The sequence below is a fragment of the Capricornis sumatraensis genome, chromosome 12 (genome assembly GCF_032405125.1).
Source record: "Capricornis sumatraensis isolate serow.1 chromosome 12, serow.2, whole genome shotgun sequence".
Taxonomy (NCBI): Eukaryota; Metazoa; Chordata; class Mammalia; order Artiodactyla; family Bovidae; genus Capricornis; species Capricornis sumatraensis.
Window position 1 is genome coordinate 24,677,785 of NC_091080.1, and position 19,988 is coordinate 24,697,772.

A 19,988-nucleotide genomic window follows, 5' to 3' on the forward strand; every position below is an offset into this window, starting at 1 on the left:
GAAAGCTGGAAGGACTCAATCACTGCCAGAGATAAGAAATTTATCACTATAAGAAATTTTGCACAAAAGAATGAAGAGTGTCAGAAGTGGGAACTATGTAGTTAAACACAAAAATATTTCCCTTAACTATTATTTCTCTTAAAAAAAACCATTATATCTCTTTAAAAAAATAACTGACTGTTTAAAGCAAAATTAGTAACAGTATATGAGTGAAGAGGGGCTATGTCATACATAGAAGTAAAATGTATGACAAAGTAGAACACAGACCAGGAGGGAAGAAGGAATGGATACTGCTGTACAGTTCTTAGATTACTAACAAGTAGATGTGAACGTTATAGATGGACCCTACAAACTCTAAAGTAATACCTGAAATAACAATACAAAGAGTAATACCTATTAATACTAAGCCAATAAAGAAGATAAAATGGAATCATTAGAGAAAATACAATCTAAAAGAAGAAGAAAGAAAAGAGGGCTGAACAAAAAGCAAACCATGAGACAGTACACTTAAACCCTGCAGCAATAATCACATTAAATGTAAATGTTCTCAATTAAGCACCTTACTTAAAAGGTAGAGATTGTTGGATTAGATAAAAATGCAAGACACAACTACTGCTGGCTTTAAGAAATAATCCTTTAAATATAAAGGCATAAATGGGCAAAATAAGAGAATGGAAGAAGATCCTCTGTGTTAAAATAATCAGATGCTGAATGCTGAAAAGGCTACATTTTTCAGACCAAGTAGACTGCAAAGCTAAATCATTTCCTAATGAACAAAAGGATCAATTTATCAAGAGGTCATAAAAATCCTAAGTGTTTAAACACTGATAACAGAGCTTCAAACTGTATTAAGCAAAAACTGATAGAACTGTAAGGAGAAATTTAAAAAATCCAAAACTGTAGTTTTCAACAATCCTCAGTAACTGAAAGACAATAAACAGAAAATAAGAATACTGAACACTTGAGTAACTGTCAAGCCCTTGACCGAACTGGTTTTTGTAGAACATTCCATCCTGGAGCAGCAGACTACACATTCATTTCAAGCACACATGGCATTTTTACCAGGAGAGACCACATTCTGAGCCACAAAACAAGTCTCAATAAATTTAAAAGAATTCAAATCATACAAAGCATGCTGTATACACATATTGGAATTGAATTAGAAATCAATGACAGAAAATTAATTGGAGAATCTCCAAATATTTGGAAATAACACATACCTAAATAACCTATGGAGGTCAAATAAAAGGGAAATTGGGAAATATTTTGAACTGAGGAAAAAAAAAAACATAGCATATTACATTTATTTTAATAAATATAACAACTTAGATATAATGAACAAATTCTTAGAAAAACAAAAACTACCAAAACTCACTTCAGGAGAGACAGGTAACCTAAATGGTCTCCTTTAAAACTTAATTTGTAATTTAAAATCTTCCTATGCCAAAACCCTCAGGCCCAGATGGTTTGTTTCACTGGTAAACATTTCAGGAAGAAATAATACCTATTCTATACAAACTCTCTTCCAGAAAACTAAAGAGAAGAAAATACTTCCCAACTCATTCTACAAGGCCAGCATGACCCTAATACTAAAATCAGGCAATGATATTATAAAAAAAAGAGAAGATAGCTATAGACCAATAGCCCTACTGAACAGAGATACTAAAATTCTTCAAAAAGTTTTGGCGATAACCCCGTATGCGAGACAGCAAAAGAGACACAGATGTATACAACAGTCTTTTGGACTCGGGGGGAGAGGGAGAGGGTGGGATGATTTGGGAGAATGGCATTGAAACGTGTATAATATCATATAAGAAATGAATCGCCAGTCCAGGTTCGGTGCAGGATACAGGATGCTTGGGGCTGGTGCACTGGGATGACCCAGAGGGATGGTACAGGGAGGGAGGAGGGAGGAGGGTTCAGGATGGGGAACAAGTGTATACCTGTGGCGGATTCATGTTGATGTATGGCAAAACCAATACAATACTGTAAAGTAATTAGCCTCCAACTAAAATAAGCAAATTTAAATTTAAAAAGTTTTGGCAACTTGACACCAGTTATATAATCAGGACCAAATAGCATTTATTCTGAGAAGGCAAGGTAAACATCTGAAAATCAATATGATTCACTGTATGATTTAGTCAACATACTAAAGAAAAATTACACGGTCATCTCAATAGAGGCAGGAAAAAGCAATCTGACAAAATTCAACATCCATTCATAACAATAAAAAAAAAAAACCTCTCAGCAAAATAGGAACTGAAGTTCTTCAACCTAATAAAAACCATTCAGTTCACAGCACACTTAACAAAATAAGAATGAATGCTTTCCTCCTACGATTGGAAAAAAAGGCAAGAATGGCCAATCTCAGCAATACTATTCAATATGACACTGGAGGTAATAGTAACAGGCAGGCAATAAGGCAAAAAACAAAAGAAGGAAGAAAGACCAAAAGAATGGATATCCAGATCAAAAAGAAAAAAATAAAACTGTCCTATTAACAGATAATATGATTGTCTATGGGGCTTTTCAGGTGGTGCTAGAGGTGAAGAACCCGCCTGCTGATGCAGGAGACTAAGAGACTCAAGTTTGGACCCTGGGTCAGGAAGCTCCCCTGGAAGAGGGCATGGCAACCCACTCCAGTATTCTTGCCTGGAGAATCTCATGGACAGAGGAGCCTGGCGGGCTACACAGTCCATAGGGTAGCAATGAGTTGGACATGACTAAGGCAACTTAGCACAAGATTGCCTATACAGAAAATCCCTAAGAATGCATTAAAAAAACTACAGGAACTAACAATAAGCATGTTTACCTAAGTCATGGGATATAAGTTCAATCAGAAAAATCAATTGTATTCCTACGTACTAGCATAAACAATTAAACGCTGATATTTTTAAAATTCCATTTACAATATAATAAAAACACATGAAATAGGTGTAAAATCTAACAAAATATGTATAAAATCTGTATGCTGAAAACTAAGAAATGCTGACGAAAGAAATCCAAGAGAAATAAATGGTGAGATAAACTGTGTTAACCAACTGAAAGACTCAACATGGCTAACATGTCAATTATCCCTCCCCACAATAATGCATAGATTCGATGTAATCCCAATCAAAATTCCAGCAAGACATCTTATAAAAAATGATAAAGTGATTCTAAAATTTATATGTGAAAGTAAAAGAACTAGAATGAGCCAAACAACATTAAGAAAAGTGCTGAAGGACTCCCACTCAGGACTTTCTGTAAAGTTACTCTTGTCAGGATAGTATGGTGTTGGTAAAAGGACAGATGTTCAGAGCAACGGAATAGAACAGAAAGGTTAAGAGACAGTCTCATGCATCTATGGAAACTGATTTGACAAAGATGTGAAACTGACTCCGTGCAGAAAGATAATATTTTCAACAAACAGTACTGAAACAACTAGATGCATATAAAAAAACAAAACCCAATTTGACCCATTCCCCTTCACCACATGAAATATCAACTTAAAACGGACCACAGACTTAAATGTAAAATCTCAAACTATAATTCCTTGGGACCTTGGGTTAGGCAAAGATTTCTTACATATGGTACAAGAAGCACCATCCATAAAAGAGAAAAAAAAATCAATAAACTAGACTTTATTAACATGGAGAATTTTGGTTCTTTGAAAGACACGGTTACAAGAATGAAAATATAACTATAGACTGTAATTAAATATTGCCAGTCACACATCTGATAAAGGGCTTATATCCAGATATATAAAGAATTCTTAAAACTCAATAGCAAGGAAACAACCCAATTTTTTAAAAAATGGACAACACTTTATCAAAGAAGATGAAGATTGGTAAATAGCACATGAAAAAAATGTTAAACATTATTAATTATTACAGAAATGCAAACTAAAACTATAATGAGATACAGCAACATAATTCCCTTCTCCAGGGGATCTTCCCGACCCAGGGATTGAATCCCAGGTCTCCTGCATTGCAGGCAGATTCTTTATCATCCGAGCCACCAGGGAAGCCCCAATGAGATATCAGAGAGGGGAAAATCTTTTAAAAAGCTAACCTAAAAATATCAACTGCTGATGAGGCTGCAGAGCAGTTGGAATGCTCATGTATTGATGGCAGGAATGCAAAATGGTATAACCGCTTTGCAAAACAGTTCAGGAGTTGCTTATAAAGTTAGACTCATTCTCCATAAAACCCAATAATCCCAGTCTAAGTGAGTGCATGCTAAGTCGCTTCAGTCATGTCCAACTCTTTGCGACCATATGGACAGAGAAGCCTGCCGGGCTACAGTCTGCCAGGCTTCTCTGTCCATGGGTTTCTCCAGGCAAGAATACTGGAGTGGGTTGCCATGCCTTCCTCCAGGGGATCTTCCCAACCCAGGGATCAAACCTGCATCTCCTGTGGCTCTTTGCATTGCAGGCAGATTCCTTACTGCTAAGCCACCAAGGAAGCCCTTTGTCATAATCGCTCAAAAGTGGAAACAACCCAAATGTCATTCAACTGCAGAATGGATAAACAAATCATGGTACACCTATACCGTGGAATACTACTCAGCCATAACAAGAAATTAAGTACTGATATACACAGGAACACGAATGAATCTCAAATATATTATGGTTAAATGAAAGAAGCCAGAAAAGACAAACCTATGGGGACAAAAAACAAACAAACAAACAAACCAGATCAGAAGTTGCCAGAGCCTTGGGGTAAGAGAGGAGAGGTTTTTGTAGAAGATGGAACTGTTTCATTTCTTGATTGTGGTGATGGTATAACCACTGTTTGTGTTTGTCAAAACTTGTAGAACTGTGTACTAAAGAGAGAAACTTTACTGTATGTAAATCACACTTTAAAAAAATGAAAGAATAGTGGCTAGGTAGCAGCCGAGAGGATAAAAAAAACGAACAGCTAATATTTTTCTCTATTAATTCTACCTGATCTTTATAAATGCATGTGTATTTTTTTATTGTGGTAAAACACATATAACCTAAAATTTATCAACTTAATCATCTTAAGTGTACAGTTCGGTATTGTTAAGAGTATATACCTTGTTGTAAAACAGATCTCTACAACTTTTTCTTCTAGCAAGTCTGAAACCATGCATATTAAATAATTCCCCACACCCATCCCCCACCTGGGCCCCAGTAATCATCATGCTACTGTTTCTATGAATTTACTTCTCTAGTTACCTATGCATGTATTTTGACTAAAAATATTTTAAAGTAAAAGCAAAGAGTTAAAAAAAAAAGCTACTAAAAAGTTATAATACAAGGACTTGAATACTTTCACTGACCAGAACTAAAAAAAAATGTCTATTTCAGAACTAACTGCTCTATAATTATTTGAAATGTATTATTGGGCTTAAATTTTAAACTACAATTTTGCTTTGTCTTAAAGCTATCAAATTTGTTGGTAATTAACCTGCAGAAGAACAGAGGTATATTGATATTACAGGTTTCCTAAATCCCATATGAGGATTAGAAGACTCAACAAATTACTTGCTCAGAGGAAGAATTTCAAAAATCCTAACAAAATACTAGCAAATTTAAATTAACCTTTTATTTATTTATACACACACATAAGGCTCTCTATAAATATATTTTTCCTGTCTCTTTCTGTATATTTTCTCTCTAAATATGTACAATTACTTTTAAATTAAAGTTCTAGAAGCAATCTCTGGTTCTTCCATACCTGTCTGCACATGCCTCTCTATATATAATTTGTTTTATTTAATATAACTATCTTTTAAAGATTTTTTTGATGTGGATCATCCTTAAAGTCTTTGTTGAATTTGTTACAACATTGCTTCTGTTCTGCATCTGTTTTTTGGCCCTAGGGCACGTGGGATCTTGGCTCCCTGACCAGGAACTAAACCTGCACCCTCTGCACGGGAAGGCCTGCACTGGAAGGTGAAGTCTTAACCACCGGATTACCAGGGAAGTCCCTAACATAACTATTAATTCCAAAATGATGCCCTTATGCTAAAAGAGTCAACAGGATTCAAATGATTAACATTCTCTTTTCTCCTTTTTATCGTCATAAAAATAAGCTCCTCAAAGCCAAGCTTCTTCATAAATCACTGCTTTTGCTAAATTGTGGTAGATTATGAAAATCAGAAGCCACGGGCAAAATGGGCATCAAAGATTTTGGAATCAAAAAACATAAAACTCTGAAGAAGTGAAAAGTTACCCTGACTATGATTTGCTATTTCAAGAACCTTGTGCAAGTCTATCAGGAATGAATACTATTTCTATTTTACCTTTGCACAGCTATGGAAAACAGATGCTTCAGGCTCTTCTTTAACTTTTTAAAAGTAACTAGTTACTTTAAGCTATTTTTTAACGTTAATTTCCCTATGATAACAACAATGATAAGCAGTAGAGAAAGAAGAGCCAGTGGGGAGTATATTAACCATTATTCTGTACACAGAGAACCACCTAGGGCCATTAGAGTCGGTCCTTGGTGATCTTGAAACAAGTAGATGAAGCTCAATTGAGCAGTTTTATTTACAAAGGTGAAGATAAATACTAGAGGATTACATAGCTCCTGAATTTCAAATGCAGACTTAGGTAAACATTAGCAATTGGAAAAGATAATTCTGTGCTAGGGACACTATGTGTTTAATAAATACCTTCTGCTTTGATCAAGGGATGTATTTCCATATTACAGTCTCTCGGACTCCAACTCTGTGACTTCACTGGGCCTGAGGGTTTCTTTTACTGGTCTCTGCAGAATTTTAGAGCTGAAATGGCCCTTAGAGATCATCTAGTTCTAATTTCCTTCTTCTGTAGGTTTAGAAAGTGAAGTTCAAAGACACTGTGTGCTTTGTACAGCGTTTATCTCATCTACTGTAGGATGGGGCAGAGAACCACCTTCTGATTCAATAGAGATCTAAACCAAGGAATATTCATTTAGAGGGGTAGGATGGGGGAGGGCTGGGAGGGAGACACAAGAGGGAGGGAATATATGTATGCTGCTGCTGCTGCTGCTGCTAAGTCGCTTCATTCATGCTCGACTCTGTGCAACCCCATGGACAGCAAGCAGCCCACCAGGCTCCTCTGTCCACAGGATTCTCCAGGAAAAAATACTGGAGTGGGTTGCCATTTCCAAATATATGTATAGTGAAGTGAAGTTGCTCAGTTATGTCTGACTCTTTGCGACCCCATGGACTGTAGCCTACCAGGCTCCTCTGTCCTCGGGATTTTCCAGGCAAGAATACTGGAGCGGGTTGCCATTTCCTTCTCCAGGGGATCTTCCCACCCAGGGATTGAACCCCAGTCTACTGCATTGTAGGCAGATGCTTTACCATCTGAGCTACCAGGGAAGACCAAATATATGTATCAGTTCAGTTCAGTCGCTCAGTTGTGTCTGACTCTTCGCGACCCCATGAATCGCAGCACACCAGGCCTCCCTGTCCATCACCAACTCCCGCAGTTCACTCAGACTCACGTCCATCGAGTCAGTAATGCCATCCAGCCATCTCATCCTCGGTCGTCCCCTTCTCCTCCTGCCCCCAATCCCTCCCAGCATCACAGTCTTTTCCAATGAGTCAACTCTTCGCATGAGGTGGCCAAAGTACTGGAGTTTCAGCTTTAGCATCATTCCTTCCAAAGAAATCCCAGGGCTGATCTCCTTCAGAATGGACTGGTTGGATCTCCTTGCAGTCCAAGGGACTGTCAGGAGTCTTCTCCAACACCACAGTTCAAAAGCATCAATTCTTCGGCGCTCAGCCTTCTTCACAGTCCAACTCTCACATCCATACATGACCACAGGAAAAACCATAGCCTTGACTAGACGGACCTTAGTCGGCAAAGTAATGTCTGTGCTTTTGAATATGCTATCTAGGTTGGTCATAACTTTTCTTCCAAGGAGTAAGCGTCTTTTAATTTCATGGTTGCAATCACCATCTACAGTGATTTTGGAGCCCCCCAAAAAATAAAGTCTGACACTGTTTCCACTGTTTCCCCATCTATTTTCCATGAAGTAATGGGACCGGACGCCATGATCTTCATTTTCTGAATGTTGAGCTTTAAGCCAACTTTTTCACTCTCCTCTTTCACTTTCATCAAGAGGCTTTTTAGTTCCTCTTCACTTTCTGCCATACACATAGCTAATTCAGTTTGTTGTACAGCAGAAACACAATGCTGTAAAGCAATTATACTTCAATAAAAATAAATTGTAAAAAATTTTAATTTAAATCGTATAGGAGACAGTGATGATACTGAGGAGAAAAAGAATGGAAGTGGGAATGTCCACGATCAGAGAGGATAAATTTCAGATAAAGTCATCAAGAAAGCCCTCCATGAGAAAGTGACTCTTGAGTAAAAACCTGAAGGAAATGAAGGAATCAGTCATGGAAGAGGATATCAAAGAGACAGAACAGGAAGAGGCAATGCTCATCTGATAGTCATGAGTCCATACAATGTCAAGCCATCATGAAGCATCATGGGGTTGTGTGGTGAGCAGTACACAATGCAAGGAATGGCCCTGGCTTTCTTGGTACTCCGAAAGACTCCTTTCTTCTCTGGCAGAACCGTGGCTGAAATCAGCATTATGATACACAGTGCATTTAAGAAGCACTGCAGAGCATTTAATAGCAATATAGCCATACATATTACATACCATTTAGTATGCTCCTAAACTAGTTTCTTCAGTGATTATTTAGGGGTGCTTTTCACCTTTCAATAAAAACTCAAAAACTTTTCCTGCCTGGAACTATACACAAGTGATGTCCTTTTGTGGAATCATCCGCCTACAAAGTTCCAGTACTAGAAATATAGTGACAGCTCTCTTCTCTCAATCTTCGTTTATATAGTTTCATGAAGCCATAAGAATCTCACAGAGTTTATTTCCTTCAGCTACAAAGCTGTTCAAAGCTACTTCCGAGTGAATATGGTAGACTGAATACAGTCAATTATATTATCCCTATTGCTGCCAACAAACCACTAAAGAGATGGGGAATCTGGTTTTAAATACAGAAGGACAGAGTAAATGTGAGAGATGTCGATTTCAACAGCCTGGAAAAAAGATGGCAATTCATCAAGCTGAAACCAAAGCAAGACATACAGAAGCAAGACAAAGTAAGACATATCAGAAGATAGCTGATATGCATTGAAGAATCCAATACTTCTAAAGCACAGGCTTCTCAAAGTACAAGGTACAGGCAAAATGAGAGTCTGTAAAGAAAAACACACCCCTACCTACCCTTGCTGCTGCTGCTAAGTCACTTCAGTCGTGTCTGACTCTGTGCGACCCTACAGACAGCAGCCCACCAGGCTCCCCCGTCCCTGGGATTCTCCAGGCAGGAACACTGATAACTGAGCAAGACCTAACTACTCTCTAGTAGAACCAGCACCCAAAGAAAAAGGAACCTGGGGGAAACCGAGAGAATGAAGAAGCTTTAAAGATGCTAAAAGATTACATGGATAAAATAATGGAGATGGAGAGGGGTGGAGTAGAAAACAAAAAAAACACTACAAAAACTCACGGAAATTGAAAAACTGCTATTATAAAAGCACAAGTGAAAATTTCCTAGAATGTATGGAAAGTAAAGCTGAAGAAATATCTCAGAACCAGAACAAATACCAAAAAGGGAAAAATAGGAAAGAAGGGAAAAAACAGCAGTTTTTCAAAAGCTGGATTGCTTTCTTTTCTATTTTTATGTTTTGCCCATGCCACGCAGTATGTGGGATCTTCGTTCCCTAACCAGGGATCAAATCTGTGCCACCCTCCCTGCCCCGCATCGGAAGTGAGGCGTCTTAACCACTGGACCACCAGGGAAGTCCCAGGACAGCAGTTTAGAAGGACTAACACCCGCAGCAAATGTTCAATAAAAACTCAAAATTTGTGCAAACAGAACAGAGAATATGAAGGAGAAGAAAGTATCAAAATAATGCAAGAAAATTTCCTAGAGCTACAGATCATGCTTTTTTAAATTAAAAGAGACTATCAAGCACAATCTGTTCTGTTGTAAAGCATATTGGGAAAACACAAATTGTTCCAATACAGCCTATACATTACAGAACAACTTGAACATAATTCATATTTCACATTTTGCTTAGGCTTATGTGCTCAAGCAATATTAGCTGAACACAGGAAACTGCATCCAGCTGGATCAGGCTGCCTGGAAAAACAATCACACACACATCTCAAGCATATTAGCAGCTACTCATAGTTTGATATCTTACAAGACTGTTTGCTATTCTTTCGCAAATCTTAACTTTTCTAACTTTTATATATTAAAGAGAAAAAAAAAAGCACTCATTCAAATCCCAAACATGTCTAACGACCCTGGTTCAAAAATACCAAGCAGTAGGTTGGGATTAACTGATACACACCACTATATACAAAGCAGATAAACAACAAGGACCTGCTGCATACCACAGGCAATTGTATTCAATATCCTATAACAACCTAGAATGGAAAAGAATCTGAAAAAGACTATAGTGTGTGTGTGTGTGTGTGTGTGTGTGTGTGTATAACCGAACCAGTTTGCTGTACACCTGAAACTAACACAACTTTGTAAATCAGCTATACTTTAATTTTTTAAAAAAAATCAAGCAGTGCATGAAAAAGGAAAAAGTTTTAACTAATGAGGAAGAAGCTAAGAATAGGATGTTTTCAAAGACATGAGAGTACATGAAATCTCTCCAGAGCAACAAGCATAAAGGAACCTACATTGTGGGCCACCGAAGAGCACCTGAACATAAAAGAAACACTTACAGCTACAGCAACTTCAAGTGATGTGAAGCCAGTAAGGACAAGCTCCTAATAAACAGAAGAAATGGAAACCTTCCTGACTTCCAAACAAAATGAAACAAACAAAAAAAAAACAAGAACAACCTTCCTCACAATCAAAGAGAAAGCACTGTCTCTACACAAAGATCTTGAATGGAAATCACTAGATGCTGCAGAAGTTGCTTCTTTTATTAACAGTGCTACTAATGACTAGTAGTCTCAAAAATCTCTATAATTTTAAAGTTTCCAGCTGTCATTCTCTGTGAAGCAGAGAATGAAGAAGAGAAAACTGCTAAAGAATTTCCAGCAATGATATACAAGTTAATGGAAAAAGGAGTTTATATATATTATTATACGTGCATACATTTGCTCTAAGTCTAAGAACTATGGCTACTGACACTGTTTTATACTATTGGATGGACTTAGAAAACTAAGTTTCCAAGGATGTCCAAGTCTGTTTATATCAAAATAGAAGAATTCTAGGATCCAATTCCAATTCTCAGATGGATTACTGAAGACTGATTATTCCCAAGTCACTTCAGTTCAGTTCAGTCGCTCAGTCATGTCCGATTCTTTGCCACCCCATGAATCGCAGCACGCCAGGCCTCCCTGTCCATCACCAACTCCCGCAGTTCACTCAGACTCGTGTCTATCAAGTCAGTGATGCCATCCAGCCATCTCATCCTCTGTCGTCCTCTTCTTCTCCTGCCCCCAATCCCTCCCAGCATCAGAGTCTTTTCCAATGAGTTAACTCTTCGCACGAGATGGCCAAAGTACTGGAGCTTCAGCTTTAGCATCATTCCTTCCAAAGAAATCCCAGGGCTGATCTCCTTCAGAATGGACTGGTTGGATCTCCTTGCAGTCCAAGGGACTCTCAGGAGTCTTCTCCAACACCACAGTTCAAACGCATCAATTCTTCGGTGCTCAGCTTTTTTCACAGTCCAACTCTCACATCCATACATGACCACTGGAAAAACCATAGCCTTGACTAGACTAGATTCTATCAAATATGAGCCTCTTTGTGTTTCTAAGGTTCTGATATCAATGAAAGTTCTCATTCTCCTAATAGCATACACAATTCTATTCTTTTTAATTAACATTTTTTTATTGAAGGATAATTGCTTTACAGAATGTTGTTGTTTTCTGTCAAACCTCAACATGAATTAGCCATAGGTATACATATATCCTCTTTTGAAGTTCCCTCCCATCTCCCTCCTCACCCCTCTAGGTTGATACAGAGCCCCTGTTTGAGTTTCCTTAGCCATACAGCAAATTCCCACTGGCTATCTATTTTATATATGGTAATGTAAGTTTCCATGTTAGTCTTTCCATACATCTCACCAACTCCTCTTATGGCCTAAGAGAGAGATGCCAAAATGATGCTGACTTAGCCTTTTTAATTCCAATTAAAGTTATCACTTTCAAAAAACTCTTAAAAGCAACTATGATGTTATTTTAGTCCTTTGACTTCAGATATGTTATTGTAAAATTTCAAATCTATTTATTCCTTGATCGGTAATGTCTTTTTAAGGCTGCTTTAAAGATTTTATACTTTGAAATTTGTTGTTTTTGAGTTGCTAAGTTGTTCCATTCTTTGCGACCTCATGGACACACCAGGCTCACCAGGCTCCTCTGTCTTCCACTGTCTCTTGGAAGTTTGCTTAAGTTCATATCCATTGAATCAGTGATGCTATCTAACCCTACTTTGGAATTCAGTTCAGTTCAGTTCAGTCACTCAGTTGTGTATAACTCTTTATGACCCCATGGACTGCCGCCAGGCTTCCCTGTCCATCACCAACTCCTGGAGCTTGCTCAAACTCATGTCCATTGAGTCAGTGATGCCATCCAACCATCTCATCCTCTGTCATCCCCTTCTCCTCCTGCCTTCCATCTTTCCCAGCATCAGGGTCTTTTCCAGTGAGTCAATTCTTCACATCAGGTGGCCACAGGATTGGGAGTTTCAGCTTCAGCATCAGTCCATCCAATGAATATTCAGGACTGATTTCCTTTAGGATGGACTGGTGGGATCTCCTTGCTGTCCAAGGAACTCTCAAGAGTCTTCTCCAACACCACAGTTCAAAAACATCAATTTTTCAGTGCTCAGCTTTCTTTACAGTCCAACTCTCACATCCATACATGACTACTGGAAAAACCATAGCTTTCACTAGAAAGATTTTTGTCGGCAAAGCAATGTCTCTGCTTTTTTAATATGCTGTCTTGGTTGGTCATAGCTTTTCTTCCAAAGAGCAAGCGTCTTTTAATTTCATGGCTGCAATTACCACCTGCAGTGATTTTGGAGCCCATGAAAATTCAAATTTCCCAAAATCATTTCTTTCTATATACAATGGGGAGATAACACAAGGAAAGAACCTAGCATTTCTCACATAAATCAGGTTAATCAAGCAATTAAAGTCATGACCTCGTGCTCTCAACTACTTGGTTTCAGACATAACTAGAGTTAATCGAAAGGTCAGGAAATTTCTCCACTTACTTTTTAAAACAGGAAGTTGCCTGAGAATAGCCTAATTAATAAATAGTATTGTTATAGATTATACCCAAAAGAAATTTTTCAACTATGAGAATCCCTAACACATAAAAATTATCCCAAGAACCAATTCATAACCGTCATCCTAAAAAAGACTTCATTAAGTTGTTAAAAGGACAGCTAAAGTTTTGCCTTAATCTCTGTAATATGACCAAGCACTTCCCAGGTGGCTCAGTGGTAAAGAATCTGTCTACCCATGCAGGAGATGTGGGTTTGATCGCTGGGTTGGGAAGATCCCCTGGAGGTGGGAACGGCAACCTACTCCAGTATTCTTGCCTGGAAAATCCCATGGACAGAGGAGCCTGGCAGGCTACGGTCCATGGGGTCTCAAAGAGTTGGACGTGACTGAGCATGCACATATGATGAATTAGTTCAGAGAGTGATTCCCAATACTTCTGTTTAATATCTTTAGAGAATCCTCTCTTTTTTTTTCCCTCACCTATTTACTTGATGTCCCAAACTATGTTCCAGTCCTAACAGCCTCCTTCATAGAGCCCAGAAATAAACCCACAAATATACAGTCACTTAATCTACAATAAAGGAGGTAAGAATATACAACGGGGATAAGACAGCAGCTTCTTCAGTAAGTGGTGTTGGGAAAACTGGACAACTACATGTGACCATTTTCTCATACTACATACAAAAATAAATCCAAAATGGATTAAAGACTTAAATATAAAAGCTCTGAAGCCATAAAACTCCTAGAAGAAAATATCAGTAGTTCAATCTTTGAAATCAGTCTTCGCAATATTATTTTGGAACTATCTCCTCAGGCAAGGTCAACAAAAGCAAAACTAAACAGATGGAGCTAGATCACACTAAAAAGCTTTTGCATAGCAAAGAAACTATCAGCAAACAAAAAGACAACTTGAGATGACATGTGCAAATAACACATCCAATAAGGGATTACTATCCAAACCATATCAAGAGCTCATACAATTCAGTATCAAAAACCAACTCAACTGAAAGATGGGCAGAGGGCCTGAACAGGCATTTTTCCAAAGCAAGCATACAGCTGGACAACAGGCACATGGAAAGATGCTCAACATCACTAATCACCGGAGAAATGCAAATCAAAACCACAAGGGTATATCACCTCACACCTGTCAAAATGCGCTCATCAAAAGGACAAGAAATAACAAGTGGCAAAGATCTGGAGAAAAAGAAGGCCTTGTGCACTGCTGTTGGGAATGTAAATGGGTACAGTCACTATGGAAAATATTATGAAGGTTTCTCAAAAATTAAAAATAGAACTACCAAACAATCCAGAGTACCATTTGGGTATTTATCTGAAGAAAGTGAAAATACTAACTCAAAAAGAAATATGTACCTGTGTTCACAGCAACATCAGCTACAACAGCCAAGATACGGAAGCAATCTTAGTGCCCACTGACAGATGAACAGATAAAGGTGTGACACACACATGGGGGGCTGGGGGAGGGAGGGGTATCACTCAGCCACAAAAAAGAAAAAAATCTTGCCATCTGCAACAACATGGATAGATCTGGAGTTATTACGCTTAATGAAATAAGACAGAGAAGTACTGTATGTTTTCACTTATATGTAGAATCTAAAAACCAAAACAAATGAACAAATATAACAACATTAATTCACATATACAGAAAACAAACGAGTGGCTGTGGGCGGCTGGAGGGTGGTGAAGGGGTGGGGATGGGAACAATCGGAGAAGGGGTTTTAAAAGGTACAAAGCACAAGTTTAAAAATAAATAAGTCACAGAAATGTATAGAACAAGCAATATAGTCAACAATATTACAGCTTTGTATGGTGTGTAATCCATCTGTAAAAATGCCAAATTACTATGTGTATACTAAAAACTAATAAGTCAACTATATTTCAATTAAAAAAAGATGGTGAATGTTGTCAGGAAATATTTAAATACTATTTACTTATCTGTGAAAAGTAAAGCTTATATTAAAATACATAATGTATAAAAATTAAGTTAATGTACATAACAATAAGATTTTAGATGTATGTTATACACATTGAATACTTAAGAAATTTGAAAAATAATTCAAATTATGTCACTCTTTTCAATAAAAAAGATCCACTTAATAATTTCAGTCCATATCCCTGCTAATCTTAATTCTGAAGAAAACAAAATAAAATTGATTCTATAATTCTCAAGTGTTCATCAAAGGGTTCAGTTTTACTTGATAAAGTAACAAAATTAGACATCATCATCTATGTATAAACATAAGGAAGAAAGTATAAATAACTATAAAAATTATGTATGATTTCCTAAAATTATGAAATTTCAGTTTAAAAGTCCATGGACATTTCTTTGGAGCTTCCCTGTAGCTCAGTGGTAAAGAATCTGCCTGCCAATGCAGGAGACACGGGTTGGATCCCTGGGTCAGGAAGATCCCCTGGAGAAGGAAATGGCAACCCAGTCCAGCATTCTCATCTGGCAAATCCCATGTAAGCCTGGTTGGCTACAGTCCATGGGGTCACAAAAGAGCCGGACACGTCATAGCAATCAAATAACAACAACAGTAACCTAACATCTGTACATCACATTCAACTATCTGACACACTCACAGACTTCTCACGTACCTGTATTAATCTTCATTCTACCCAGAATTACAGAAACAGTATCTTTGGCTAAACTGCAGCACTCTTGACTCTGAACTACAAGTTCAGCTGGTGACCAGCCCAAGGGTTTAACACTATGCACTTGAACTCAGAGATGGGTCAGTGGGAATTCAGATTAACTATTGAATTTCATATGGAAGTTGATATAAAGAGACTACTTCTCTCTTTGAAGATGGCCTTTTGAAAGAAATGTCTAAATCCTTAAATGTGTGGTATTTCATTCAAGGATTTCATTTTAAAAATTATATTTGCAAATTTACATTCATTTTGCTCTTAAGATTATAATAAAAGAGAAAAAGTTTAAAAGAATCCTTACCTGCAGTCCAATCACAGTAATTGTCAAAGAGCAATGCCAGGAAAGTAGGTCAATTCATGAAAGAAAAATGAAAAGAAAAATCAGTCATTTTCTGTACTGTTGACTGTGCCCATAATTGAGTTATTTTTAAATGTATGTACATGGCTTACGTTTTCATATATTCAGGTATATAGTGGCAAATTTTAAATGCTTAACTAGGAAATGGCAACCCACTCCAGTGTTCTTGCCTGGAGAATCCCAGGGATGGGGGAGCCTGGTGGGCTGCCGTCTATGGGGTCGCACAGAGTCGGACATGACTGAAGCCACTTAGCAGCAGCAGCAGCATGTATACAGAAAGTACTCAATGTCTGCTGAATTGAATTTTAGAGAAAATTATGTATATTACATTTTATAATCTCATGTTTAGAAACTAAAGAAACTAAGGAGTTATAGATACCACAAATAATAGAAACTAAACGACATGAAAGTACTAAGTGAACAAAGATACAGATTGCACCTATTTTACAATGACAGCTATCAACACGAATGCATATATGTGGTACCCAGCCTTCCAGACGGCCTCCAGTGATCATCCCATCTTGATAATAACACCCTTGCTCAGCCCCCTTCCACAGTGAAGAGTGCTGACCTGGGAAAAATACTGTACAAACAATGGTGTGTGATTTCTAAGACTCTTTGATCACTCTCTCTGGGAAAAGCCAGCTGTCATGTCATGAAGACCCTCACGTAGCCCTGTGTAGAAAAGGTCCGCATGGCAAGGAACTAAGAGACATCTGGCTAACACCCAACATCGACCATCTGAGTGCCCCATCTTGACAGTGGATCCTCCAGCCCAGTGTTAAACCTTCAGATGACCGTAGCCTTGACTGATATCTTGACCATAACCTCCTGAGAGACCCTGAGCCAGAACCATCCAGTTAAGCTATTCCTGACCCTCAGAAACTGAACAGATAATAAACATTTATTGTTGGTTTAAGCCACTAAATTTCAGGGTAATTTGTTACAGCAATAGAAAACTGATAGAATGTATATTTCAAAAGGTCATGTAATAATAATACCGCAACAATAATAAGAGTACTAGAGTATGACTGCAGTAGAAGAGGATGGAGGATGATGTCTTCCTCAGCTTCCTAAACTTTCCATAAGGCTGTCACTTGCATTGTTCCATCTTTTCAAAGAGTGTATGCAATGCTCCCATCTCTGACTGCTCCCACCACTTTCATTAGAGAAGTTCTAAGTCATTCATCCATTCAGCAAATGTCTCCCAGGATGGGAAGTCCAAACAGCCAGCACAGTCAGTCAATTACAACCTTTAGCAAGAAAACGAAGAGCTCCAGGGACTTCCCAGGTGGCCCAGTGGCAAAGAATCCACCTGCTAATGCAGGAGATGTGGGTTTGATCCCTGGAAGATCTCCTGGAGGAGAAAATAGCAACCCACTCCAGTATTCCTGCCTGAAGAACCCCACAGACGGAGGAGCCTGGTGGGCTGCAGTCCACAGTGTTGCAGAGTCAGACACGACCAAGCGACTGAGCAGGCACACAAAGAGCCCCAGGCCCTGCTGCTGCATTTAACAAAATTTCAAAGCAAGTGCTTCCCCAGGAGAGCCAGCCCCCAGTTCTGTGTAGCTTTCAGCTTCTGCCAAGGAAGCTGCCTCTTGCACCCCACCCCACAGCAGCCTGCCTAGCTGAGAGCTCAGTTTCCTCCTGTGTTATCTTAGCACCCACCGCCTCTGCGCTAATTAAAATGTTGCTGGCATTTCACCCTACTTGTGTGTGTGTGTGTGTTTAATATCTACCACGAGAAGTTCAGCTCTTGAGCTGGCACCAAATTTTTGTTTTCTCAGTGCTCTAGTTACCAAAGTTGCCTAAGTGTTGAGTGATCGGCTTGACTCGGTTTTCTCCAGAAGCCACCTTATTTTTGGCATGCAAATTTGCAAAGTGGGGTCTTTAGAAACATCCATGTCATAGTATAGAATAAATGCCTGCACCATTAAGGACAGTTCTTACAGCTCTAGAGGACTTGGATCTAATATGGGAATAGCAAGTACGAAGGCCTGAAGCACAGAGACAGGAAAACAAGGACAGCCCACCAGGAAAAACACAGGCTTCAGGAAGCTTTCTCTTTACCATCTCAAATTCTCTGCCAGACAGGAGAGCTGTTTTCACTTCACATGGCTGAGGCATTCCTTTGTCTAACAGAACTGTGCCAGGCAGGGTAGGGTGGGGTCTGTCTGTGATGAGACAGACTAATTCAATGCTTCTCAACCTTGGCTGAACCTTAGACTCAAGTGAGAGGCTTTTCACAAATACAGAGCCTCAAGTCCATCCTGATTTAATTGGCCCTGTATGAATCCTGAGCATCGGTAGGTTTTAAAAGTTCTTGCGAACTCATGGACTGTGGCCTACCAGGTTCCTCCGTCTATGGGATTCTCTAGGCAAGGATACTGGAGTGGGTTTCCATTTCCTTCTCCAGGAGATCTGAACCCAGGGACTGAACCCTGGTCTCCCTCATTGTAGGCAGACGCTTTACCCTCTGAGCTACCAGGGAAGTCCTAAAAGTTCCCCAGGTAATATCAAATGAGGCATGGGCTAAGAACCACTAGACCAGAGTAAGACACCAGCAACAATCAGAGGATCGGAGAAAAGGTATTAGGAGTTTTTTTTTTTTTTTTTTTTACAAAAAACAAACCTGATATTATTTGATAGAATTCAAAAAACTCTGCAGTTGTTAAGTGGGTTTCCCTGGTGGCTCAGATGGTAAAGGGTCCACCTGCAATGCAGGAGACCTGGGTTTGATCCCTGAGTCGGGAAGATTCTCTGGAGAAAGGAATGGCAAACTGCTCCACTATTCTTAGCAAGATTCTATATTCATTTTCTCCAACAGTGTACAGGAACTTCCCTGGTGGTCCAGTGGTTAAGACTCCATGCTTCCACTACAGAGAGTGCGAGTTCAATCCCTGGTTGGGGAACTAGGATCCCGCATGCTACACGGTGCAGCCAAAAAAAAAAAAAAAAAAAGACGAGGGGCGGGTACAAAGGAATTTCTGAGGGCACAGATAGGGCTGGAAACAGGCAGAACTGGAGCGTGAGGGCTGAGACCAGGGAGCACTAATCTTGGCTTCAGGGAAGGCTGACAACTATGGCTAGGACCCTCAATTCCACTGAGAGACCAAGGGGTGAGGAATGGTGGTGGGGGTGCTTGGAGGAATTTTCAAAGGGATTTAGATAAGCTATTCAACAGGAGTTCCTGATGGAGCACATGGACACTGTCTCACATCCCATTTTAAAACTTGGCCATCTTTGGAATGTCAAAAGAAAACGAAGAAGAAAATGGATAGAGACATCTAAATACAGTCCTATTACATGGAGGTAGAAAAGCAGGTGGCAACAAGTTTTCAAACTTGGAGATCAGAGCTGCAGGAAGTTTTAAAAATACAGATTCTTGAGCCCCAAATCAAAGGTATGAATTAGAATTTTCAGAGGTCGGAAATGATAAACTAACAACAGCCATAGCTGTTTTTCAGTATTAACAATGTCCCAGGAAATCTAAGCATTTTGTATGTTATCACTGGATTTAGTACCTGTAACAATCCTAAATAGTTAACTGGGACATAGAGAAGTTAAGTAACTTGCCCATGAAAAGTGAAACTGAAAGTCGCTCAGTCGTGTCTGACTCTATTACCCCATGGACTATACAGTCCATGGAATTCTCCAGGCCAGAATACAGGAGTGGGTAGCCTTTCCCTTCTCCAGGGGCTCTTCCCAGGGATCGAACCCAGGTCT

The 19,988-nt window shown here is 38.9% G+C and overlaps 1 protein-coding gene across 3 annotated transcripts in view; it reads right to left on the reverse strand.

The window, feature by feature from the left end:
* Positions 1–19,988, reverse strand: part of TSC22D1 (TSC22 domain family member 1) — a 122,158-nt gene that overhangs the window by 10,845 nt on the left and 91,325 nt on the right. The window contains exon 1 of one of the 3 annotated variants that reach the window (XM_068984206.1): positions 16,206–16,227. The exons of the other annotated variants lie outside the window; for them this stretch is intronic. The gene's annotated coding sequence lies outside the window, so the exon portion shown is untranslated. Of the gene's footprint in view, positions 1–16,205; positions 16,228–19,988 lie in introns of those variants that run through there. 3 annotated transcript variants of the gene reach the window in all.